Below are 26,839 nucleotides of genomic sequence, written 5' to 3' on the forward strand. Positions count from 1 at the left end.
GGAAGTCGGGATACAGCAATTGGTCTCTCTTTACCTGATGCAATAGAAGAGGCAAAGAGCTCAAGAGACAGGAGAAAGAAACACCATGCAGTTCTAACTGCCTGCACAGATTGCTTTCTCCTTTGCCATGAGATCACAGGAAGTGGCTGTCCTCTGGCTACCATGACTAAATATTTTGATCAAGGACTTCATTGATAGATCTTGATCCAAAGGAGTAAAACTGTGAAATGCCATCAGATTGCTATAGTATAAGATGGAACCTTGTTTTTTACTAATGCCTTCAGTGTAGCTTGGACTCCTTCCTTCGGTACCATGCTTGTGGCTCATGTACTGCCGCTTGTGATGGGTGAGTGTCAACGAGGCGTTGTTGACACACAGACTCTGTGTGCTTCCATCTTCTTTTGATGCTTCTTGCAGCACTCAATATTTTCCTCCAAAGAATCTTTCAATATTGCAGCTCAGGACTTGCATTTTTTCTTGAGTTCTTTCAGTTGAAAATCTGCTGAGTGTGTTCTTCCTTTTTGCTTGCCCAACTCTAGGTCTTTGCCTGTTTTATTATAAAATTTCACACGCTAGGCCTATAAAATGAACAGCAACACCAAAAAGGAAGGTACTCCCCCAAACCGTCAATGGCAGGAAATCAAAAGGGCAATAGTTTTCCAAAAACAAAGCTCAGAAGGCAGGAAGGGGCAGGGAAGAAAGATGTGTAGACGCAGGAAAGTCAGCCAGGAAGTGGGAAGAGTGTGGCTACATTGTGGGCCTTGCAACCAGTGTCACAAACAAAACAAAATGTGTGTACATTGTTGAATGGAAAACTCATTTTCTCTGTAAACTGCCACTTCAACAACAGTAATTTTCTATGTCCTACGGGAATAAGGTTTAATGGATTCAGTGAGACTGGAGGATCCCCTGAATGTATTGTCCTGAAATAATCATTAATTCTTGAAATGAATCTCTCCCATGTAAACAAAATAATAGGTTAGATCAAATGATGAAGGATGTTTTCTTGACTCTTTTACTTTCTTCCAGAGTTATCTGTGTATTATCAGAGTTTAAATTGTGAACACTCAGTTTGAATAAGGCTATGGATGAAAGCAGAAGCCCCCAATCCACTCGCAGGCTCGCCGCATGATTTAGTTTCCAGTGAATCCCCCCTTACCAGAGTTCAAGGACACGAATAACCTTGTTGTCAGCCAGAGAGCATTGTAGAGTCCGTGGTGGCAGAGGTGGTTAGATTACAACGTAATATAACCTTATAATTTGATGGCCCTTTTGACTCATTTTAATGTTCTCATTGTTTTTAATATTTCCTGCTTTCTATTGAGGGTTTTCTCTGTTGCATTTTGTCAATTTGGTTGTTTTACTTTCTTTTGTGTTGTTTTCTATGACTCCCTGTCTATGAAACTGAGGACAGGTAAATGTATAGAAATAGTAATTAGGAACATGGTAGAAGAGGTGGGGGGGGGGAAATTAGTTAACAACAATGAGTATGAGGAAGGAGAAAATGTTCTAAAATTGATTGTGGTGATTACAGTACAACTCTTCTTAATATGCTTGAACTATTGAGTGTAGTATGATATGTGAATGATATGCCAATACAACTATTTAGAAAAAGAATCACCTATATAGATGTGATCAAATTAACAATAATAACTTACACCGATGGGGCCTTTAGGGGGAAAGAGACTATAAGTTAACGGTGGCTAAGAGTAGAGATAATGGGGTGACTGACACAACATGAGGACTATAACCAATGGCATTGACTTGCACATGCCCAAATTGTTCCACAGCAGTATGTCTGGTTGTGTATAGTTTCACATACACGCATTAATGAAGGGGGCTGGCACTGTTTCAGGATCGAGAGGTGATTAGGGATGCATAGGACCAGGCAGGGTTTAAGGTTTATTTTCTGTACCACCAGAAGAGACTGACATGTGTTAAGCCCGAGAGAGAAGCAATCTGCTATAGAAATTGACCAGCATTGTGTCGGGTGTCTAATGAGGAGAACTTGAGAAGAAGGTTTTTAAAATAGTGTAAGGGAAAGAAAACAGTGACTTGGGCAAGGGAGACAGCATTGGAGATAAAGGAGATTCTCAAATGTACTTGAACTCACTGTCCGTGTGTCTTTCCCAACTCAAAACAACCCTATGGGACGGGGTAACTGTGCCCTGTGGCTTCCAGCCCTCTCACTGCTCTGGGAGTAGAATGCCTTGTCTTTTTCTTCAGGAGTAGCTGTTGGTTTTGAACTGCTGACCTTGCAGTTAACAGCCCAATGCATAACCACTCTACCACTAGAACTCCTTACAGGCAAATATAAGCTTGTAACGTAGAGATAGAATTGCTAGGAGCTGACAAACAGGAAGTGGGACAACGAGGGGAAAGAATGCAGGTCGCCATTGGCCTATGACAGGCTCCCATTCCAACGACGCCATTGTAAGTTACTTGCGATATTCGTTCAGGTTTATGGTCTGAGCAGAGGTTCTCGGGCAGTGTAGACGGCTTGTACAGAGAGGAAGATAAAGCTGGGGATCCACCAGGCGATTGGAATCCACTCAGCGGTGCTGCAGCAGTAGAGAGCTCACAGTCCTCTTCTAGGAAGACCACAACCAAACCCCTCCAGGGCCCGCTCTTCCTGGTAAGAGTTGGGATCATCAGGAGTTGGAGGTTCCTTAACAGCACCTAACACCCCCCCCCCCCCACCACCACCACCATGTTCTGAGCGACCAACACGGTGAGAATCCTTCTTGAAGACCACCTGGTATGACCGGCGAGGCGGTCTGCCTCCTTTGTCTGTGGTAGAGTGGGATAGCACCCTGGAGAAACAGCAGTGCGCATGGGTTAACACCCTGTGGCAGGCAAGACCCCGACATCTCCTTCGGTGACTCTGCAGACGTGCTAATAAGTGGGGAGACGTGTCATGATCCTCTCGTCGCAACCTTCTCCTCCCACAGCCTTTTTCAGAAGGCATCATTTGGGGCAAAATTCCATCCTTTTTGGCTTGTGTTGTGGGGATGTCACCGCGGGCATCCTGCTCACGGCGGGAGGGGCTGATTTTCTCCTGGGTTGTTTGCTTTGGGAGGCTTTTTGGAAGATTGCCGATCTTTGTTCATTGTGTCCTGGAAATTATTTTGTCAGAAACTATGGGGCACAGGATTCTAAAACATCCCAGCCTGTTATTAAATACTTAAGCATTGCTTAATTTCTCCATGTGGTATGGGATTTGGACTGATACTGAATGTGTGTGTGTGCGCTTTCATTTCATGTTGCTCATCGTGTTTAGCGTCACAAATCCAGCTTTGCCTATTACATTTTAAGCTTGTTTAAAACAATCTGTTGAGTACCTGTGTTGTGATATTTGATTGTTTCTCTGTAGTCATGGGGAACGGTGAGGTCAACATTGCCACAGAAGCAAATATCTCAGCTGCGAGAAGCAAATATCTCAGCTGCGACACTCCTGTTTCAGTAACAAAGAGAAATACCAGCTTTTAAAATCTTTTGGATTCTTTTCTGGTATTGTTTTTCTTTTCCACATCCTGTCCATTTGTAATACGGTGGTGGCTTGCATGTCGCTGTGATGCTGGAAGACCTCACACGCCAGTAGAGTCGCACATGGTAGACAGCTGGGATGACAGACTGAGGGACAACCCCAGGCGGTCAGCTTCCAAAAACGAACCTATGGAAACCCCGTGGATCACAGTAGAACTCTGTTGACCTCACTTGGTTTGGAAACGTCAACAGAAGAATCACTTGTTAGAAGAGACCATCCTGTTTGATGAAATTGAGAGCTAGCTAGGGCAAGAGATGGATTCGAATAAGAACCACAACCATAGATTCAGTCTTCCTGTGAAGACAAAGATGAACTAAAACTGGGCACCGTTGGGCTCTGCTGTACCTAAGCTCGCCATGAGTCAGAGTTGACTCCGCGGTATCTAACATTGTTTAAATAAGACAAGCTTCCCTAGAAATTTTGAAAGGCACTAGATAAAAAAACCCAAAAAAACCACTCAAAATACCATTACAAAGACACATGTAAGAGGTTGAAGTTTCTCATAAAATGTTAGAACCAGAAGGAGCTTTTAAAAATATCTATTAAGTCTCATATTGCATTAAAACATTTTTAACAGTTTTATTGGCATATAATTCACTTAATCACACAATTTGAAGAAACCATGGCGCCCAGCAAAGGGTGTTTCCTGATAACCAGTCAGTTTTGACCTGATTCCTGGTGGTTTATGTGACTTCAGAATGGCACTAGCCACCTGAGGCCCGAGGGAAGCCATGCGCATCTGCTTCACCAGAGTATCTGGCAAAGTGCCTGAGCAAGCTTCCCCGCTGGATGGCCGGGTGGCCCCATCTGCCCCCTGGTGTTCAGGAGGCTGTATGATCTTAAAGTAAGTACCACATTCAATCAATCACCTTGACTTTGGGAGTATTTCTCAAAGGATGGTGTTTGGCCCACCTCTGTTCAAATAATCTAGGGTTCTTATTGAAAAAATAAGACTTCTAGGCCCCACACAGTTTATGGAATCAAAATTCCTAGGAGGTGGAGCTGGGAATCTTCTTTCTTAGCAAACTCAGATCTATGTAAGAAAACATAGTTTGATGAGTAAAACTTCCTATATTTAATCATTCAAATTCCCTAATCTAAGACAGATGGATAGCTAGTTAGATAGATAGATATTAAAATCAAAAGTAGCCAGTGAGATGTTTTTTAATGATTTTTATTTTATTTTTAAAATCATTTTATTGGGGACTCCTACAACTCTTATCACAATCTATACATACGTCAATTGTGTAAAGCACACTTGTACATTTGTTGCCCTCATCATTCTCAAAACATTTGCTTTCTGCTTGAACTCTTGGAATCAGCTCCTCATTTTTCATTTTTTCCCCTCCCTCCCAGCTCCTCCTCCCTCAAGAACCCTTGATAATCTATAAATTATTATTTTATCATATCTTATACTGCCTGATGTTTCCCTTCACCCACTTTTCTGTTGTCCATCCCCGCCACCCCCTCTAGGGAGGAGGTTATATGTAGATCCTTGTACTCCCCCTTCCCTCCACCTTCCCGGTATCACCACTCTCACCACTGGTCCTGAGGGGTTCATCTGTCCTGGATTCCCTATATTTCCAGTTCCTATCTGCACCACTGGTCTAACCAGTCTTGTAAGGTAGAATTGGGATCATGATGGTGGTTGAGGGGGGAAGCATTTAGGAACTAGAGGAAAGTTGTGTGTTTCATCAATGCTACACTGCACCCTGAGTGACTCATCTCTTCTCCACTACCTCTCTGCAAGGGATGTCCAGTTGTCTACAGATGGGCATTATGTCCCCATCCCACACTCCCCCACATTCACGATGATACAATTTTTTATTCTTTGGTACTTGATACCTGGTTCTGTTGGCCCATCATGATCACATAGGCTGGTGTGCTTTTTCCATGTGGGCTTTGTTGCTTCTGGGCTAGATAACCACTAGTGATTTTTAAAAAAAATTTCTGACTCCAGGCAGTGGAGCTTAGCCATAGCTCTTTCTATTGGGAATGGAGATGGAATGAAGGAGGCCCGGGGCTTTCACTGGTCTAAACCACTGAGAAACTTCAGTGAGCAGATCACAGATGGTTTTTAAACTCTCTTTAAAATATTCTACATTGATGCCATTTTTCTAAAAGGCCAAGCATCATAAAATAATGTTTGCCGGTTGTGTGCGGACAGTGGCAGAAAGGGGATACACATCTCCTGACATAAGAGGACACCCACTCACTGTTGGCAAGTCTATTTGGACTCGAATGCCGAGGGCAATGAGTGGACAGATGTGCTTTTCACAATTGATGTGTGTATGGATTGTGATAAGAGTGGTAGGAGGCCCTAATAAAATGATTTCAAAGAAAAAAGGTCTGTTCAGCCTCGTAGCAACCCTATGGGGTGGGGTGGAAATGTTCCACAGGGTTCCAAGGCTGTACATTTTAAAAATCATTTAACTGGGACTCCTACAGCTCTTATCACAACCCATCCATCCGTCCATTGTGTCGAGCACATTTGTACATTTGTTGCCATCATAATTCTCAAAACATTTGCTTTCTACTTGAGCCCTTGGTATCAGCTCCTCATTTTTCCCCACCCTCCCTGCTCCCCTCACTCATGAACCCTTGATAATGTATAAATTATTATTATTTTATCATGTCTTACACTGTCCAACATCTCCCTTCACCCACTTTTCTGTTGTCCGTCCCTCAGGGAGGGGGTTTTATGTAGATCCTTATAATTGGTTCCCCCTTTCTACCCCACCTTCCTCCACCCTCCCGGTATCAGCACTCTCACCACTGGTCCTGAAGGGTTCATCTGTCCTGGATTCCCTGTGTTTCCAGTTCCTATCTGTACCAGTGTACATCCTCTGGTCTAGCCAGATTTGTAAGCTAGAATTGGGATCATGATAGTGGGGTAAGGAAGCATTTAAGAACTAGAGGAAAGTTGTATGTTTCATTATTGCTATACTGCACCCTGACTAGCTTGTGTCCTCCCCAAGACCCTTCTGTAAGGGGATGTCCATTAGTTTACAGATGGGCTTTGGGTCCCCACTCAGCATCCCCACTCATTCACAATGATATGATTTTTTTGTTCTTTGATGCCTGATACCTGATCCTATACCTCATGATCACACAGGCTGGTGTGCTTCTTCCATGTGGGCTTTGTTGTTTCTCAGCTAGATGGCCACTTGCTTACCTTCAAGCCTTTAAGACCTCAGACACTATATCTTGTGATATAGTGTCATTTCCTAACCCCCACCCCCACCCCAAGGACCAGCTGGTGGTTTTGAACCACTGACCTTGCAGTTAGCAGTCCAACACTTACAGCACTACTATAATTCATGCCCACATGAAACTTATTTAACACATTTTATTCCTCCATAATGTATATCACAGTCCTCTTGCACTTAGAAACACCAGGCAGCACTTCAGCACGATGCTTGGGAGCACTCTTAACAATGAATCTGCTAACAAACAGCACCAAAAATGCAAATACCAGGGGAGCCCTGCAAAAGCACAGCAAGATTTGCCTTTGAGGTTACAACACGCACTGGATAGCTACCACTACCCAACCCATCAAAGTAGTTTCCTTGAAGAGATTGGAGACTTGAATTGGAGAGAACACAGGTGTAGCTCTGTATGGAATTTAACTTGTTACTCTTAAGAGTAAAGAAAAGGTATGGTTTAATTTGAAAAATAATGTTTATTTGCTTGTTTTGTGTCATGACACATGGATGAATTTATTCCTTTTTTATCTGCCTGTTTTAAAGACAACATTTGATTTCCTTCTCACATAGTGACTTGGGAGGCATTCCAGGGCTGGCCGGACATGCTGGGATCAGATTCCCGCGCTGCTTCTGCCCGATGGCTCTGTTGTCTCTATGAGCTGGAGCAGTAACTAACAATAGCAGGGTGCTGAATGGGTGTCAGCAGAGCTCCCAGACTAAGATGGACTATGAAGAAAGACCTGGCACCTGCTTCCCAGAATCATTCAGTGAAAACCTTTGGATCACAGTGGTCTGATCCACAACTGATGGCGAATTGGGCAATGGTTCATTCTCTTGTGCATGGACTTTCCATGAATTGAAGGCCAACCTGAATAGCAATAGCACTATCATTTTATTAAGGGGCTCATAAATAAATCAACTGGTTTCCATATGATCCTACTGCAATGCTACTGTATCAAATACCATAAGCGGATGGTGTTAACAAGCAGAAATTTATTCTCTCCTCATTCAGGAGGCTAGGAGTTTGAATTTACCACGCCAGCTCTAGGGAAGGCTGTATTTCTTTGTCTCAGAGGTTCTTGTCTCCTTTCAGCATCTGTGAGTTTGGAATTCCGTGGAGATCGCCATCTGTCTTGGTATGAATCTTCCCTTGGATTTAAGCGGTTCCCAGTGCAGCGTCTGGGCCCAAAAGACACCCTCTGCTCGCCGTTCTTCTGTCTTGGTGGTATTAAGTACCTATCTTCCTCTTGCTTCTAACTCCTTTGATCTCTTGCAAGATAAAATGTGGTGCAGGCCTCAGGCCGGGGAAACATCCCATACTTTGGATCATTGCTGGGATGGAATGGACAGTGTGGTAGCCTACCCTTCATCATTTGACGATTGATTGGCTGGTCACCTCATGGGGGGTTATTACGTAACAGCCAAACCACTGAAAATCAGGGCTCAAGCCAAGTTAACACAAACTGTTGGGGGACACAGTTCATGATAGTGTGTTCTTTGTGCACACTATGTTGGATGCATATTATTTGTGCTGAAAAGAAATGCCACTGTAGACTGGATTCCCAAGTTCCAACACAGGAAGGCTTGGACTTTTCATGAGTCACACTGACGTTGATGTCCGTTACCGCAGCACCAGAACAAGCCACTGACTTTGATGCTGTCACAACTTATCCCCCCACCTCCTGGAGGCCTTGCGCTTCTTGGCTCCTCCTCGGGGACCTCACATCCTAAGTACCTTTGTGGGTGAAGTGACCCACTCTAACGGCATTTGCAGATTTGGAGTAGTCGAAGGTCTCCAGGCTATTTCTCGGGCACATTCAGGGTGAGGATAGAATGTGTTCCTATAAAACTCTTGCCTCCTTTCCCCGCATCATCATCTCCTTCCAAGGGCTGTGCACTTGGTGCCTGTGCCTGGGTCTGAGGCAACACAGGTGCAGCAAATAGAGATGCACCTTCCCTAGGCTCACGGTGTAGTCAGGCAGTCCATGTACTGGGGCCTCGCAATCAGAACAATGCTGTGGGTGCGTAGCCGTGGATGAAACAGCACATTTCCCTGACGTAATTTTCTCGTCTTCCTGGTATACTACGATGTGTATTGTTTTTGGACTTCTTGGAAGCGTTCAGGGCAGGATATGTGCTGACACCTGTATGGTTCATGGTGGGCCCTCAGCGAATGGTAGCACTGCTGCTTGTGCCCTCCTCCTCCTGTCCAGACTCGTTTCCATTTGGGGCTCACCGTGGACCGAGGAGCAGGGTACTGACTGACTTCAGCGAGCTCTGGGGGAGCTGATTTTCTTTCGTTATGGGGAGAGGGACACGTAACTATGAATGAGTGGATCTTACCGAGCGATGGAGGCATGCGGCATTTCATCAGTATTCATGGCCTGTGTTTCATTGTCCCCACACTGGCATCTGTTAAACCCAGACTCGGGAATTCTGAGACGTGGCTTCGGGGGTGCTGTCTTCTTGAGGTCCCTGGCTCTGACAGGCCTGATTTCACAAGGGCTGGACCGGAGGTAACTTGGGGCACTTCAGAACCCCCTCTCACGGGGACAGGGACAGCCCCACCTAGGCAATGGGACACATAGTCTAAGCCGCTCATTCGGCACCAGGCGGCAAGCCTCCATTTCTTCCCTCCATGGTCTGGTTCTGTCCTCTTCTCATCGGATCAGGTGACTTTCTAGAACTGTGATTAAACTGCAGCCAGACAGGGGAAATGAGAAAGAAATGAGAAGTGTCGGTGACGGGGATTTATGGCTCTCTCCTGGGTGCCGACAGAAATGAAGGTGCTTCTCCTCTGTGTTACAGGCTCAGATGAGAAACCCAGGAAACAGAATGTGTGAAGGGAAGAGATGACGTCCGTGCCTGGAAATCAGACTTGGCAGATTAGTGCCGTGAGAGACTAAGGAGGGCGAGAGAGCGAGAGCCGCTTCAAGGTAAGTGGACGGCGCCGTGGGAACGCAATGCTTCTGGAGGGTGGAGCAGGCATGTGGGCGGGTGAATGTTCCTGTGTGAGGCAAGATTGATTTGTCAAGTGGGAATAGGTGCTATGATATGATACCATGTGACGTGATGCGATATACTAGCAAAGCATTAGAGGCTCTAAGTTGAAGCCTCGTCCAGCCAGTACTAGAAGAGTTGGGAGAAGAATGGCCACAATATTTGCACAACCTGAAGAACGTACTTCCAGGGGGATGTGCATTAGATAGTGATGGGATGAGATCCGGGCGTGTATATTTCCACCAACATTAATTAATGAAAATGCTTGTACGCTTGACATTGCAAATACAGTTTGTCTAAAAGTATTTCTGATTAAAGTTAAATATCCAAAGATTGAATAGTAGACTTACAGTTTATCAAGATGTTCTAACTTAGTGAGGAAAATATGGCTAGATGAAAAATGCGAGAGAAAAACTTCCCAGAAGATGCAAAATTCCTAATTGTGCTCATCAGAATCTGCTCTATGGCGGTGGGTTTGCGGTACTTTAAGCACATTTTTGACAATGTACTTCTAGTATCTTATACAAATATGTAAAATTATTTTCTTTTTCATCTTCATTGGACACTTGACGGCTGAAGTTCAGTGGAAAACTGAGCAAAGCGAGTGGTTGGTGATTTCCACACAAGCATTGACTTGCCTCTGTTGTAGTAAGCTGGGCTTTGTAGCCTTACTCTCAAGGGCTGGTTTTGTTCTCCTTCTGTTTTCCACTGGTTATTTTTAAGAAAGCCCTTAAGGCGAAATGCAACATCCAAGTGGTGACACAGGAAACATTGGAACGATGGGGCAAGATGCAATGCTTGAATGGTGCCAAAATCAGGGCCATAAAGACCAAGCTGCTAGAACCCCAACTCCTGACTGTGTACACCGTCCTGCCACCTGAGACCTCAAAATGCTGCTCTATCAGCCAAGCCCAGTTCAGACTTGACAAGTGAAAGGTGATGCTAGAGTATCCGTATGTCATGTCCAAAAGTATGAATAGATACAGTGTGAAGAACAGCATTCAGTCTTCTCCACACGCTTCCTTCAGTGGAATATACAGTGAGCTTGTCATGCCTGTACCTTAGCTTCTGTTAGGGAGGAGTGTCGCCTAGTGGGCAAGAGCCTGGGCTCTGGAGGGAGGGTCAAGACAAGAGGTTACAGTGACTCATCTTCCTTGGTTTCCCCAGCCATCAAAGGTACCCACTATTAGCAACTCCATCCTTGGCAATAAATGACCACATTTTACAGATGTGGAAATGGAGGCCAAGGGTCATCGTTATGGAGAAGATGAAATGAGTTCCTGTTTGCAAACACTTGGAATTCTGCCAAGCCCATAAAAGTACTCTATCAATAATAGATTTCTTTTCACTCAGTAGAGTGGACTTTGGGACTAAAGAAATGTCGGTGGTTGTCTTGAGGGTGAAGATGTAGATGAGACAAACAAAACAGTTGGAAAAATACAGAGTAGTATTGTATAAAGGTAACTCGGGGCCCATGTACACTAGCAACTGAGGAGCACTGGATGGAGATAAATGAAAGCTACAGAGGACTGAGCATTTCTCACATTCTTACTGATTCTTTCTATGATTGGGGTATTTTAAGAAGTAATGTGGACCAAACTCCAACATCTACAATACTTCGTCATGATCTGTAAGGCATGGCATGAACCTGCCTCATCCATTTCCTCCAACACCATTCTCTTGGCTCACTCTGCTCACCCTCACTTCCTTCCACGACCCACTGCGTTGAGTCCATTCCAATTCATATGAGATTTCTCGGTCTGTAAATTTTTAGGGGAGTTGACAACCTCGTCTTTCTCCTTCAGAGCAATGGGTGGATTTGAACCGCTGATGTTGAGGGGAGCAGTCTGTTGCTCACTGCACAGTGCTACTAAGGCTCCTTCCAGTCTCTCTACAGATAGCCAGCTCCTGTCCCTTATAAAGGATCCCTAGTATTGTAGTGTGTTATGTGTTGGGCTGCTAATCACAAGGTCAGCAGTTTGAAACCACCAGCCACGCCGAAGGAGAAATATAAGGTTTTCTACTCCCATAAAGATACAAAGTCTTAGAAACCCATGGGGGCAGTTCTGCACTATCTTATAGGGTCACTTTGAGTTGGAATTGGCTCGCTAGCAGTGAGAGTTTGTCCACGTGTATCCTTTGCACACACTGCACAAGGCGCCTGGATTCTCGGGATTCTCCGCCCCGGACTCACTTGCCTTATCATTTAAGTCACAGACCAGGGCTTCTGTGCCTTCCCTACTACAGAGGGGTCTCCTTGGGTGAAGTTGATGCAAATTGACCCCAGTTCACAGTGAGCTCGTACATGACAGAGCAGAGCCTTGGCCGCCCCTGTACCATTCCCATGATCTTTGAGAAGAGCTCCTGTTGTGGCTTCTGCGTCATGTATCTCATGAGGGCTCCCTTGCTTTCCTGGTCATCTACCTTACCAAACACGCGTGCTCTGCGAAATCTGTTCCCCACAGTATTGCCCCTGTTCAAATTCTCAGCAGCAATAAATGCGAAAACTCATTTGCCCATATCCTTCCAACGCGGCTTCTTCGGAACCGGTTTCATCCTTGCATGCCTGATGGGAGCTGAGCCTTGTTGTTTACAGTAGATGTGAGGCAGGGCTTAGAGCGAGGGCTGAACTCAATCACCCACTAACCCTCCTTCATGGCCGGGCCAGTGTGTTATGGTTGTGAATTCTTTATATGTCTCCCCACTGTTGTTTTTCCTGATGTCCCTGTGAGTTCAAGGCATTCCTCACCTTTTTTCGGCTATATTCTGGACCTCGGCCCAACCACAGCCACATATAAGGCACTTGATAAGCATTCGGGGTGCTACCGAATGAGTGAGAGACAGATTTTCCGGCCTCAGGAGCCCAGGATCTAGGAAGCAAGGTAGACAAGCAATGGTGTTAGGTTCAGAAATAGAGGTAGGAAGGAATCAAGTGGGTCACACCAAAATTAGTCTCCGTGCAGGATGTTCAAAATATTGATAACCAGTGCAGAGAAAGGATGAGCCTGAACAGCTACTGGCGTGGTCCTGGAGTCTCACAGGACCACTCTTGGCAGACTGTCTCCCCTTCAGGTGCTAGATTGTTGGACATAGACTGGGACTACAGGGTGAGGCTCAGGGCAGTGGCCAGTTACTCACCAACCCATTAGGGGGACGTTTCCATATCATGTGTGATCCCACTTACACGCCATATCTGCAGTAGACCCATGCATGGGGACAGACTTCATTGGTGGTTACCGACAGCTGCAGGAAGCAGGGAGCGGCAAGTATTGCATAAGGGACACCAAATGGTTGCTTGGGGCAAGAAAAGTGTTTGGGAAAGAAGTTGTCATGAGGGCGGCACAATTTATGAATATAATTAGTATTCATGAAGTTCACACTTAAAATCATTAGAATGGCTAATTGCATGTTACATGTATTCCCCCAGACACACACAATAAAAGAAATTAGGTGAGGTCTCTTAAATGCACCAGATGGGAAAAAAATATGCTGAAGTGGTGTATTTTGTGATCAAAGAAGTCAAAAATAAATGAACTGTCGAGAAGAAGAAGGACATAACTCATATATATGCGCTCTCTCTCTCTCTCTCTCTCTCTCTCTCTCTCTCTCTCTCTCTCTCACACACACACACACACACACACACACACACACACACCATAGAATCAAGAAAGATACCCTCACATTGTTCGTGGCAGTTATGTCTGGCAGATTGTATCAGGAGAAGAAAAGGGGGTAGGAAACGTTTGGCCTGTATACATGTGTTTATGTACTTATGCAGTGAACAGATACTGCATTTATAACCTAAACTTGAAGTTTGTCTTTTCTTCTTAAATCCTGCTGACCGGTGTTAAAATGCTGACATTGGTATGGTTTGGGCAACCCAAATTGCCCTATAAAATTTGTTTGCATGTGTGCTTGCTCCTGTCTAACACCCCTGTGCAATGTTTAACCTGGAGTGAGGATTTAATTATACTCTAAAGCTCAGAGCAGCGTTCCCAGTCTAGGCTAAATTATATCTTGTGGAAAAAGTGCCTCTCAATATAGTAAGGATTTGGTCCCTCCATCAATGAAGTCTGACTCCTCTATCTAGTAATTTCGTGCAAAATAAGAGGCTTCTATTTGTGATTTTAGATCTCCTCATTCTTTGGTAAAGTGTCTAAGGCGCGGTGGTTGTGTAAAAGGGAACTGCAGTGAACACAGGACATAGACATGTACTCTACAACACAAAGAGTGAACATCAGTTAATAACGGTGTTGTTTAATATTGGTTCCCAGTGCCATGGTGAGACACTCGGTCGATAACCAGCAGGTTGGCGATTGGCACTCGCCCACTGGCTCCACAGGAGAAAGCACTGCTCCTGTAAAGGGGACCTTACCACCATTGGACCAATCTGACTCACAGAGGCCCCTGGGGACAGGGTAGAAATGCTTCCTGGGGCTAATGAGCGTGACTGGAAATCCTTATGAGAGTAGATTCCCTCATCTTTCTCTTGAGGAGCTGCTGGTGGATACGAAGCGCCCACCTGGCAGTTGATTAGCAGCCAAGTACACCTATGGAATCATTCGACTGTCACACAAGGTTCCTTCCTGTGAGTCAGCATCGACTCGAAGGCACCTAACAAGAGCAGCACTATCAGTTCATCGGCTGTAACAAATGGCCCAGAAATGGCATGCAAGGGGAAGGGCAGATGAGAACGTTCTGTGATGATATGAGAACTCATTGCCATCGAGTTAATTTTGACTCAAGGAGCCCTGGTGGCATAGTGAGTGAGCGACACCCTGGTCTGCCGACCACTAGTTAAGACCACAGCGAAACTCACTGCCCATCAACTCATAGACACCCCAAGGGAGAGGATAGAACTGCCCCTGTAAGTTTCTGAGACTGTAACTCTTTGAGGTAGTATAAAGTCAGAGCTGGCTGGTGGCTTCGAACTGCTGACCTTGCAGATCACAACCCAATGCATAACCACTGCGCCATCGGGGCTCCTCTAGCCACAAGTCTGGCAGCTTGATACTCCTTGGGCGAAAGATGAAGCTTTCCACTCCCATGAAGACTTACAGTCTCAGAAAGCCAGAAGGGGCAATTGTGCCCCTATGGGGTCCCTATGGGGTCCCTATAAGTCTGTCAAACTAGAACTTCCTTAAACATAAGACTCTTTAACAAAAAAACCCACAGCTTCAGAGCACCTAAAAAGTGCTGTGTTTTTTAAACCCTAATACCATTGTACGAAAAAACATGTTCAATGAATCACTCATTTAAAATACAAAAAAATGGAACCCTGTAATGAAACCCTACGTTTGTGGACCACTATCCCCCTCCCCAAAGGCTGCTCATGTTGGTAACCTCAGGGAGATGGCCTGACAGCAGGCATCAGATACGAAGAGATGGACTTTTTCTTTATATGAGGGGCTTCAAAAATGAAGGGGAAAATCCCATTACTCTTCTTCCCATTTTTCCATGAACTTTTTGAAACTCCCTCATACACTACTATATGACTTAAATTTTTAAAAAGCCACTTAAGATATCGTTGGCTTACAAATAAACTGCAAACATTTTAACATACAGTTGGATACGTTTTGACCTTTAAACCCATCACCATAATCAAGATAATGAACCTATCGATCATTCCCCAAAGTGCTTGCTTCCTAACCAGCTCCTCTCTCCCTCTCCTGCACAGCATCTCTCCTGCTCCCGGCCACCACTGCTCTGTTCTTCTCTGACTGGCCGGTGACTGGCCAGTAGTTTTTGTGGCCTCGAATTCGTATGAGCACAAATGGAAGCACACAGTACCAGCTCTCTCTCTCCCTCTTTTTTTTTTCCTCTTGCAGTATTTTTTTTTCCTTTTCTAAATTAAAAACAATAATTTTATTGGGGGGTTATACAACTCATCACAATCCATCCATCCATTGTGTCCAGCACATTTGTACATTTGTTGCCATCATTCTCAAAACATTTACTTTCTACTTCAGTCCTTGGTATCAGCTTTTCATTTTTCCCCTCCTTCTCCCTCCCTCCCGCTCTCATGAACCCTTCATAAGTTATAAATGATTATTTTTCCATATCTTGCACTGTCCGATGGCTCCTTTACCTCCTTATCCATCCCCCCGGGAGGAGGGGGTTATAAGTAGGCCATGGTGATCAGTTCCCCCTTTTCACCCTACCTTCCTCTTACCATCCTGGTATAGTTATTCTCAATATTGGTCTTTAGGCGTTTTTGTCTTCAGCGATCATGTCGGGAAGGAATCTCAGAGTGCCAGATTATTAGAACAAAGTGTTCTTGTGTTGAGGGAGTACTTGAGTAGAGGCCCAGTGTCCATCTGCTTCCTTAATACTAAACATATAAATATATGTACATAGATCTATTTCTCCATCGTCAGATATAAATATAGTCATATGGATTTAGATCTCTATAAATGCCTTTGCCTCCTAGGTCCTTCCTCTATTTCCTTTTACTTTCCTCTTGTCCCACTATCATGTTCAGCCTTCATTTGGGTTTCAATAATTCCTTTCGCTTACATTGCCCTTGATCAAGCCCTACCAGATCTCCTGCACCCTCCTGGCCATCGGTTTTCAGTCACTTGTTGTTCCCTTGTCCCTGGGTTTGTTAACACCCACTTCCTCCCCCCACCCCTAGTCACCCCCCTGAACTGTTGTCTCATTGTTTTCTTCTCCAGCTTGTTTATCCTGTCTATCTTATCTTGATAGACATGCAGAGATAAAATTATGCACAAAAACAAAACCAAGCAAACAAAGCAACAATAGAACTAAAACAATAACTCCAACAACAACAACAAACAAAAAGTCAACGACAAAAAAAGAAAAGCCTATAAATAGTTCAAGGTCTATTTGTTGACCTTCACCAGTGTTTTCCAGTGGAGTCTGATGGGGCACCACACCCTGGCCCCACAGTCCTGGGGACTTCATTGCTCTGCTCCCCTTGCTGCTCTGTTGCACGCCCTTCGTGTTTCACCTCGGTGTGGTGGGGTCAGATCGGGCACAATTCCTGCAGTGTTTTCCCCCGTAGTGCTATGGGTCAGTGAGGGATGTCGTGTCTGTCTCGTGGTGGGGCCATCCCTATGGTCCTCTGTGCGCATTGGCTGCTCTGAGCAGGAATACCATCCTCAGCATTTGGTGGGCCAGGATGTGCTTCACTCTCTCTTCCTTCCCCTTCGTTTACTCCTGTGTGCTCTGATCAGACATGTCCCTCTCCCTGGCCTGTAGTTTCAGTGCTGTCCTCTGAAGTGAATTCTTCTCAGAGGAGGGGGAGCTGTCTGTTTAGATGGTAATAGGCTGGCTCCTCAGGCCAGTGTGAGCTCTTTTTTGTCTGGCTTCTTTTACTCAGAATAGTTCTCTTGATGTGCATCTATGTTGTGGCATGTTTCAGAAGTCCATTTCTTTCTACTCTTGAGTAACAATTCAATTCTATGTACGTAGCACAGTTGTGGAACAGTTCACTCACTGAGGGGCATATCGGTCGTTTCCAGTTTTCCACATTACAGATAGTGCTGCTATGAGCCTTCATATTCACATCTCTGTATGAAGAGAAGCTTTCATTTCACTCGAATAAATACCTGGAATTGGAATGGCGATATTTTTGCTAAGTGTATGTCAAACTTTTTGAGGAGCTGCCACCTTTTCCTAATGTAAAACAGTTTGTCCCATTCGGTTTATAATTCTACCAGCACTCGCAGTTCTGTTTCCTCCTGATCCTTGCTAATACTCGCTGGATGCCTCGTCTCACTGTAGCCATAGGCATGAAAGAGCGAGGTGGTGTAGTGGGCTACACACCTAGCTGCAAACTCAGCAGTTCGAAGCCACCAGTCACTCCATGGGAGAAAGATGAGGCTGTCTACTCCTATAAAGAGTTACGGTCTCAGAAAGCCATGGTGTCCGTTCTGCCCTGTCCTATGCAGTCACTATGAGTCAGCATTGAATAGGTATGTAGTGACATCATATTACACTTACGATTTGCAAATGACTAGTGATGCTGAGGATCTTCTCATGTGCTCATTTGCCACCTGTTTCTCTTCTTTGATAAATTGCACTGTCTCATCTTTTGTCTATTTAAAAAAATTAGTTTGTTTTTCTTATTATTGAATATTGAGAGTTCTTTCTATGTTGCTATACAGGTCCTTTATCAGAAACAGCCTGTAGTTGGTTCCGCCCCCACCCCTACCCCCACCCCCACTTTGTTTTCTTAACAGTGTCTCTCAAAGAGCCGATTTTTAAATTTGTCTAGTTTGCATTATTGCCAGGAAGGGCATTTTTAGATTTTGTAAGGAAGTCTAACATTTACATGCCTGATCCATGTGATAGCAAGCATGGTAAGTGCGCATGTATTTCATATGAACCTAATTTCTTAAACTATAGATTTGCAAACAACTTGTCATTTTGTCTTGGAAGTTATTCAGTACAAGAAACCCATTTAATTTATGATTCAGGACTTTTTGTACATCCTTGAAAATTTGTCTTAAGTGAACATTTAACCTAAAACTTGTTTCAAAACAATGCAACTTAATGACAGGAGTCAAACTCAGCCCTAGGCGACGAGCTTCCCCCCGGCATGAATTATGTGGGCACTCTGTGCGCGCTCATAGATGCTGGTCACACGGTGATGGCTGCAGAGGAGCCCTTTGCTCTCCATGCTTGCTTTCCCGTTCTAGAGCACTTTCCCCAGGCCTCTGGAAGACACGTGCCTTTGCAGACACCAAACTCACCTCCAACTCATAGCTACCCTCCAGGACAGCGTCAAGCTGCCTTTTGGGGTTGCCAAGGCTGCCAGTCTTTGTGACAGCAGACAGCCTCCTCTTTCTCCCTGGAGTGTCTGGTGGTCAGTGCGTAGTGCACTCAGCAAATAGTCTACTTAAAACATATTTAAGGGAAAGGATGGTAATGATTGGGAGCCCTGCCGGCTTAGTGGTTACCCCCGAGGCTGTGATCCCAAGGTCAGCATCCTGAACCACCCGCCGCTCTGTGGAGAAAGATGGGGCTTCTTACGCCTATGAAGAGCTGCAGTCGTCGAAACCCACCAGTCAGTTCTACCCAGTCCTATAGGGCCACCATGGGTCAGAATAGACTCGATGCAGTGAGGCATCATAATGAGTAAATTAAAAAGAAAAATGAATACTGTTAAGTATCTTCACAAAATAATGAATAGTTATTAGGTGCGTGCAAGTAACAGGATTTGATACATACTTGGAGATTGATATCGAAGATAGTAAATGTTGAGGGATTTGATTTGTTTCTGCTGGTACCTGAATTTTTTTTTTTGCTATATTTGCTTAAAAGTGAAAAACACAGTAAAAAACTCAGATTCACGTTAGGCTCTCAGAGCCCACAGAATGATGGCTTTTACTTTCGTCAGTTTCTGGTTTTAAAAGGGTTTTTTTTTCTCATTTCAAAGTAATACCTGTTTTTTAAAATCAAGTAATAAAAGTATGTATGATGTTGAAAATTAAAAGCTGTAGTCATCCACCCTCAAAATGAACTGGTACACGTTTTCTTTAATTGAAATAAGTAGAAGGAGAACACACAGGCTCCCTTTCTCCCCTTCAAACCAAGCAGTGACTTTCAAGTCCTGAGAGCTGCGTTATGATCCCAGGGAAACCTGTACAGCGGGGCCCCCTATTCTGAAACTGTGTTCTTCCTGTGGAAGTTTGGCTTGAAAACCATTTAAAAGCTTTAAGAAGATTTAAAATTTTTTCTTTCAAATAAAAAGTGTTAATTGCTTAAAATATAACCCTACTATGTGTTGGTGATAATTGATGATTCCTAATTATTTCATAGCCTAACACAAAGAAATAGTGTTTTTAAAAGGAAAAAATGATCTGTCATTTCCTGTTAGGTGTTGCTATATAGTTCTAATTTTAGTAATGTGAATGAAGAAGCCGCAAATTACTAAGTCAACTGTGAGGCACCATTTTAAGCACTTTACCTTTATTGTTAACTTGCTTAATCCTTGACACAATTCAGAGATATGGATATCGACATTTCACAGAGAAGGGTGTTGAAAGCAGAGAGGTTGTAGCATGTGCCCAAGGTGGCCCCGTCAGCGAGAAGCAAATTAGCCACCCAACCAGAAAGGTCTGGCTTCAGAGCCCACAGCGCTCTTCCACAAGGTGTTTGCCCCTCTGAGGAGCTCTAGTAGTGGAGGCCAATCTAAGACAAGCCAAAAAAGAGGTCCGTCTATCAGCTCTGTGGACTTCTACTCTGTTTGGATAACTGAAAGCTTTAGTGTCCTGGCCTTTCTTCTTGGTGGCCTGATGTGAGCAGGTACAGGATTTCTGTTTGTACCTGGGGAACTATGCTTGAGTGTTCACCCAGCTGTTTAGTGTTGACAATAGTCAAGTAGACACAGCTTTCCAAGATTTTAGCACGAGGTCCCTGGACAGGAAATACAGTCTCGTGGTCTTTCTTACCCTCTGACATACACGTCACCCATAATACTTGAGTAGTTTAAAAAAACCACACATTGCATGTCTATGGTCGAATAAATTTAGAAAACCCTCCATGACAGGGAGCTAGGAGTTTCATTACTGCAGGACTGTCTAGAGACTTCCTTATGTTAATAGCACTGTGAGGGCAAGGAGAGGACCACAATATGTAAAGCATATGCTACGTAATCTACAGACACTATGTATTATGTAGGGTGCAGTTGTTTCCCAGATTAGGTTATCACAAGTATGCTTGCCCATTTGGAAACCTTGCTACGAGGGATTTTTCCATATCCTACCACCAGGGGTCAGTTTTCATCTTACTATTGACTGTATCAAAAGAGGCAGGGAAAGCATCCCCCACTGGCCAAAAAGCCAGTGGTATGAACCTGCTCAGAGACATCCTGGAAGGCAGCTTTGGCACTCTGCCTCTGCAAAATCTCCACCTTGAACCTGGAGCAGGTCTACTGAGGACTTACGGGCTTGCCTTAAGTTGCCAGCGAGCCTCTGACTTACACTTTGGCCAGAGCCTTCTCATTTCCTCAGCGGAGCAGTCAAGGTGACCTTGTCAGGCAGGCTGTGGCAAACCTTTTTAGGAAAAGGACACCTCACATGGTTTGGTTTCTTCGTTTAGAGCTTTGGGTTCGTGGTTTCCTGGGACATCACCTAATATCATTTTTTGTGCTTCTGATCATTGGGCAATACCTGCGATCTTAAAGTCTTCTGAGCAGCCATGAGGCACAATAATCAGTCTCTGTTCACCTGGGTAAAAAGGCAAACGAGTCAGGAAGAAATGGAAACCTGTGGCTAATTGCCTCCAGGAACGACTCTCTCGATGGCCAGGAGATCAGCTAATTCCCAACTACTACAAAAACCAAAATCAAACTCACTGTCTTCGAGTCAATTCTTACTGACGAGGACTCTAGGTAGAGTCGAGTAGAACTGCCCCTGCGGGCTTCGGAGGCTTCACATCTTTACGGGAGCAGAAAGCATCCTCTTTCGCTCACGGAGTGGCTGATGGATTCCAGCTCCGACCTTGTGAGCAGCTCAGCACATAACCCGCTACACCACCAAGGCTCTGTACACGATGGATCATTCCATCCACCAAAGAGTCTAGAAGAATTCCGAAATATGGAAGACATTTAAAACTACTCAGGGACTCTGGATTTCTGGAGCTACGAAAGCTGGATCAACCACTGAAAATGTAGGGGTAATGATCTAATATATATTACGAGGGGGGAATAATTTGGAAAGGAGAGTGAGAATATTAATCGATGCTATGTAATCAAACATGCAGAAATGCTGAATTGGTGTAAGTAGGAGGGGGCTTCACAGGGCTCCAGGTAGGACTGACCGATAGATCGGTGTTGACATGACTGGGCAGCTCTCCTCGCACAAGCCTATAAAGTCTATGTCTGTAGCCTTTGGTGGTAACTCTCTTGGATGGACTTAAATCCAGTATCCTACCCAACACACACACACACACACACACACACACACACACACACACACACACACAGGTTTTTAAAAAGCCTGTCTATTTCCCATTCAGAATAATGAAAATTTCTTCTTTCAATCCATGCATATATATATATATATATATATATATATATATATATATATATATATATATACACACACATATGTGTGTGTGTGTGTGTGTACTTTGAGTGCTGCCCACTCTACAGGTGCTACACCTGATTGGAAGAGGGCGTTTGGTGCTTCCGGCATGTGCCACAGGCTCTAGATTTGGTCCGTTCTGTTGTTTGGCATCTGCTTCCTATTAATATCCTCTGGCATATGTTCCATCTTAACGAGCATCTCCTTGGACTTTCCTTTGCACGAGGAACTCCGAAAGCAGCTGGTGCTGTTTGCAGCCAATGCTGTGTCAGCTCTAAAAGCCCTAACCTGTTCTTAGAAACTTTGAAATCGAGCATCCATCTGATAGGCTGAAAGGTGGCATTTTGTGTTGAAGAGTAAGAGGGGCAGGAGGTGCCGTACTTAAGCATGCCCTCTGGAGTCTGTTGAAGTTCACCTCTTGGCGCTGCTACGTATGTGCTTTGGGCTCTTTGGGAGCCACTTTACCCCTTGAAATCCTCTGTACAATAAAAACCAATACACCAGCTGCCATCCCATTGATTCTAACCCAGGATGACCCCCTCTGGGCCAGAGCAGTGCTGCTTAGGGGTCTTTCAATGGCTAGTTTTCGAAAGGACATCCCCAGGTCTTTCTTCTGGAGCACCTCTGGGGGCACTTGAGCTTGCACCCTTTCCGGTGGCAGCCAAGCATGTGGTTTGCACCAGACGAGGACTCCCAGTGGAACAAAGATGCGAATAACACCAGCCTGTGGTGGTCCATCCATAAAATAGATGCTCGTGGTGCATACACTGTGTACCAGGTACTAACAGCATTGTGAGAATTGACTGGCATTCACCGAGCTCCAAGCCTGGCCTACAATGAGCACTCATCACATGGTACTGTTTCTACCACTCTCTTTATTTTAGCTGGTGCCACCAGGGGAGGGGGCAAGAGAAGATCGGGTCTGTTCGCAAATCCCCAATCAATCGGAGATGAGGTTGGGAGGTAGACCGGCAGGGTCGATGGTTCATTTTTAAATTGTACTTTAGAAGTGAAGTGTCCCCTGTGGCCACTGGGATGTGCTGTCAGAACAGAATATCCCACCCCACCCCCACTCCCCAAAAAAGGAATGCCCCACTGCTGTACTCCGAGTGAACATCTGTACTCCCAGTGAACAGCGGCCCCGTAGAGGTTCCCAGGCAGGCATCTTCCTAGACACACACTGTCACACCTTCTCCCCACAGAGCGACCGGTAGGTTCAAAGTGCCAGCATTGGGGTGAGCAGCCACTGCATCCAGGGTGCCTCGGGAACAGAGGAACCCTTTTCCAGGCCAGTTTCATGTGACATGGTGGGCCAAGGAAGTACGAACCGACAGCCATGCACAAGTTCAGCTCTGCTCTTAATTCTCCTTGACTGTTTCCTGCTAAATTCCATCCCACCCACCTCCGCATGGCTGCAGACTTGATGGACACTTCTTCAATGTCCTCTCTGACAAATAAGCAGACTTCAAAAATTAACATAGGATGGGCTTGGGGAGTTTACAACATGAGGAGGTGAAGCCAGTGCATTGAACAGTTGATGAGAAACTGTTCAGAAAATCAAGTAAAGATAATGAGACGCCTCTGGAGCAATAGCTCCTCTCCTCCCTGATTCCAGTTGGGCAGCACACAGCACTCATTCAGGCAATGCCCAGCCTCTTGTATGGCCGTGGCCCCAGAGGGACCCCAAAGCCCACTGCCATTCAGTCCATGCGACGCATAGCAACCCTTTAGCACAGGGTAGAACTGCCCCTGGGAGTTTCTGAGACTGTCACTCTTTACAGCCCCAGCTTTCTCACATGGAGCCCTGGTAGTTTCAAACTGCTGATCTTGCAGTTAGCAACCAGGTGCATAACCACTATGCTACCAGGGCCCCTTCACATTGTGATGGAGTTCAGCTAGATATCCCAACTGCAACGTGGGACATAATAAATGTCACTGCTCCCTTCACACAACTTGTGTATTTCAGGTCTCATATATAAAAGGATGGCACCACCAGGTTAGTACTAATGCCATGGTACATATATAATCCATAATGCATCTGCCTGGACAGTCACCATGACCACCCATGTCCCTGATGTGTGTACATACTATACTGCACTCTTTATCTGAAACATTTGCCATATAGCAATAAGCAGAAGCATTCAAATATGTATTTGGTTAAGCATCTCTTGAGTGCTACAATGCCAACTCTCTGCTTCATTTTTCTTAAAAAGATGCTTGTGGGGTGCACTGTGCACCTCAAATGCATGACAACCGATGTTAGCGACAGCAGCAGTGACATGTGAGCGAGAAGCGGCGATTTGGGAAGAAGCCATAGTGGCTAACACCACAAAGGTGGGTCTTCAGTGACTGCTGGTGCCCACAGTTCAAGCATGCCATACTGGCCAATCACAACGATTCTCAACAACAACAAACATTTTCTGCAGGCTGTAGACGGATCCACTACATCTGATATGGAGAAATTGCTAAGGATCTGGATGGAGAACCAGATACAAAAGCAAATCCCCCTTAGTATATCAACCACTGCTCTATTCCTTAGCATACAGCTTGTTCCAGACAGATGTTTGTTTTTTTTTTAAAAAAAAAAAAGCAAGATAGGGCTACAATACTGTGTGCGCACAATGTCCAAAATCACAGAACGTATGGTAGATATGAAGAAATGCGTCATGTACGAGAGTTGGATGTAGTCAAGTAATACGGCTTCTAGCCACAATTCCTTATGTGATGTATTATAATCCAGGACTCGATGTCTGGCTGAAACCCCCTTTTGGAGGGAGCGCTCTACTACGCTATTAGACAGGTTGAAGGTGGGATTAAGTCCTGACCTTAGTAGGAAGTGTGAACCAAGGCACCCCCTTTGTTTCCTTGGGGGTGCTCTCTGCTAAAAGGCAAGAACCAGACCTCCATCAAGACCATTCCTCCATGTAGAAGCAGCATCTCAGACACAGAGAGAAACCCCAGAACCATCAGAAGAGCACGTTGAAGGACTCTGTCTGAAGGGATGGAGGCCAAGACCAGAGGCACCAGAGACTATGGCACAGAGACCAAGGGAGGAGCCAGGCCAAGACTAGAGGCCAAGGCCAGGGGCCAGGACCAGGACACCGTGAGCAGGCAGAGGAACAGCCCTGAGATCAGGGGACCACGAGATAGAATGACAGGCAGACGTCCTGGTCCACAGAGGCCGAGGCCAAGGGAGCATGGCTGAGGGGCTGAGGACTGGAAGGAGATTTGCCTGCTGACAGAGGAAAGGTGCTGCTGTGGACCAGATATCCTTCTTGTTTACTGATCCTGACTTGGGGTAACCTTCGACTCCCCGAGTGAGTCCCATTAACCCTGAGTATTGTCTGTGGGCTCTGCGTGTCCGTTTTCGTGAATTCTCAAACCCAGCACAGATGCGCACTAGTGGGAGAAATGGTCTGTGTCAGAATATGTAAAGAGGGATGGAGGGCAAAGGCGTGTCACAGTCACGCCCCAGAGCAAGGGGACGTCAGAGGCAGGCAGAGAGGCCCCGACTGCTCCGAGCGTCTGGGGTGGCTGCAGACCTACTCTCTCATGAAGACACGTGCCAGCGTCTCCGTCAGGCGCCTTCAAAAGAAATGAAGACCACAACAACTCTGCCGCCGTGCCGGTGCCGGCGCCGGCGCTTCTCTGTTCTGCTTCCTGTCGGAGCTGCTGCTTCTATTGGCTTGGGTGCTGGATTAATAAGTTAAGGAACAAAAGTAATAAGTTGGAGGGACAGGCCAATATATTTCTGTTCAGAGCTTTTCATGAAGTGGTCCAAACACTGGCGGTTCAGCTTCTGCCGGATCTTTCTGGTTGGTGGTGTGGCTGTGGCTGTGGCTGTCACAGCTGATAAGCCATTTCTTGATGCCTCACTTCCTCTTGCAGACAGTCTTGAGCCCACAGATGGACGGGACGCTTCCTCGCTCCGAGGGACATCCTGTCTCTGTCAGTACCGTGGCAGGCTGTCAGAGGCTGGAGTAGCAGGCATCTGTGGAGTTGGGTGGGTTCCCTTTGAGAAGGCAGGCGGTGCTGTTGGACCATCCAACTCGACAGCAGGCAGTGGTGTTTCGGGGCCCACCCGCGCCCTGTGCATCATCAGTGCTGAGGAAAGGAGGTGGGTAATTCTCCCCGCCAGCTGGGCAGTCATTGCCCTCCATTCCTTTCTGTAGCTCGGCCTCTGGGCAGTGGTTGCTTGTGATGCCCTGCACAAGTGCTTGGTAGGTAGTTTGGAGGTTTGGGGTCATGGTGGCTGTTGCCCAAGATGGTAGAATAAGTTGACAGTGCCTCAGTTTGCCCAACTATACTTTCTGCCAGGGCTGTGCTCCCAGGAAGGGGATCCTTTGGTACGTTCGTGAAGCTTGTGAGTTCCTTTTCAGGGGAAAAATTAGTTTTAAAATGAAATTCACAGGAAATAAAATGTCCCCCTTTGAAGCACAGTCTGCAGATTTGGTTGACAAAAATATGCAGTCCTAAACAAACAAACAAATAAACAAACTGGATCCAGGCCTCTGGAGCCCTGAGGGCGGAGTGGCTTACGGGTTGGGTTGCAGGCAGTTGGGTCTCTAACTGGAACTCCCAGTTGATGCTGCTGAGACAGCTGCCCACTCCTCTCCAGATGCGCAGCCTCGAGCGGCCCCTGCAGGGCTGGAATGGTGCTGTGACTTCATGGCAGTGGCTGCAGGCCTGTAGACTTATTAAAGAGAAGCAAACTAAGAAAATCATTCTTTCTTTTTTAGTTTCTTAATTGATGTTGATTTTCGTTTGTGTTTTTCTTTCTCTCTCATTCCTGCTGGCAACAACCGCTCGTAAAACAATCTCTTTTGTGGAGAGCAGGCTTACTGGTCAGACAGAAACTGGTCCCCCTCCCCCATATACATATACACAAGGGATATGTATATATGGCTCTTAGTTACCCTTCATATGGGCACTGGGGTCATTCCTGTGTTCCAGTCATTAGCCAGTGAAGTCATGTATCTAAGGAGCGGTGGTTAGGAAAGAAGGAAGAGGGAAAACAGGAGGTACATTGCAAT

At 45.5% G+C, this 26,839-nt stretch overlaps 1 protein-coding gene across 1 annotated transcript in view; it reads left to right on the forward strand.

Annotated features, from left to right (window-relative positions):
* Positions 1–9,562: 9,562 nt before the first annotated feature.
* Positions 9,563–26,839, forward strand: part of FRMD4B (FERM domain containing 4B) — a 308,744-nt gene continuing 291,467 nt past the window's right edge. Inside the window, exon 1 of the mRNA XM_075549903.1 lies at positions 9,563–9,689. The gene's annotated coding sequence lies outside the window, so the exon portion shown is untranslated. The remainder of the gene's footprint in view (positions 9,690–26,839) is intronic.

This window comes from Tenrec ecaudatus, chromosome 5, assembly GCF_050624435.1.
Source record: "Tenrec ecaudatus isolate mTenEca1 chromosome 5, mTenEca1.hap1, whole genome shotgun sequence".
In the NCBI taxonomy this organism is placed as follows: domain Eukaryota; kingdom Metazoa; phylum Chordata; class Mammalia; order Afrosoricida; family Tenrecidae; genus Tenrec; species Tenrec ecaudatus.